Source organism: Penaeus monodon, chromosome 20, assembly GCF_015228065.2.
Source record: "Penaeus monodon isolate SGIC_2016 chromosome 20, NSTDA_Pmon_1, whole genome shotgun sequence".
NCBI lineage: Eukaryota > Metazoa > Arthropoda > Malacostraca > Decapoda > Penaeidae > Penaeus > Penaeus monodon.
Window position 1 is genome coordinate 25,144,375 of NC_051405.1, and position 463 is coordinate 25,144,837.

General features: G+C 37.1%; 1 long non-coding RNA gene across 1 annotated transcript in view; it reads left to right on the forward strand.

Annotated features, from left to right (window-relative positions):
- The first annotated feature begins 126 nt into the window (after positions 1–126).
- LOC119586059 overlaps positions 127–463 on the forward strand; it is a 16,250-nt gene continuing 15,913 nt past the window's right edge. The window contains exon 1 of the long non-coding RNA XR_005229918.1: positions 127–328. This is a non-coding gene — a long non-coding RNA (uncharacterized LOC119586059). The remainder of the gene's footprint in view (positions 329–463) is intronic.

Below are 463 nucleotides of genomic sequence, written 5' to 3' on the forward strand. Positions count from 1 at the left end.
CTTCCAGAAGAAAATAATCATCTCATGAGCTCACCTTTACTCAACTCACATTCATACTCATTTCCAAAACACTATATTTATATAAAAAAAAGCAAATTTAATCTTTTCTCTTTTGTAATTTCCAGAATACTTTTAAAAAATATTCCCAGAAAAAAACACCATTATAAATAGATATTCCAACTCTTCATTTCCGTTCCAGGTGGTGTACGGGCTGAACACTCGCGGAGAAGAATTGGAATCGCAATTAGCATCGGTTCGCGAGGCGGAAGAGAACCTGAAATCGGCGAACGCGGAGTTGCAACACCGCGCCACACACTATAAACTCAAAGTAAGTGGGATTCTGCCAACAGTTGTTTTTATCGGTACTTATAGTTTTTTTTTCTGAAAGTTATGTGCGTAAACTCTGATGTGTTGGTGAGTCTTTTAACTTTTACGGGTCTTGTACTGCGTAAAGCTTTACATT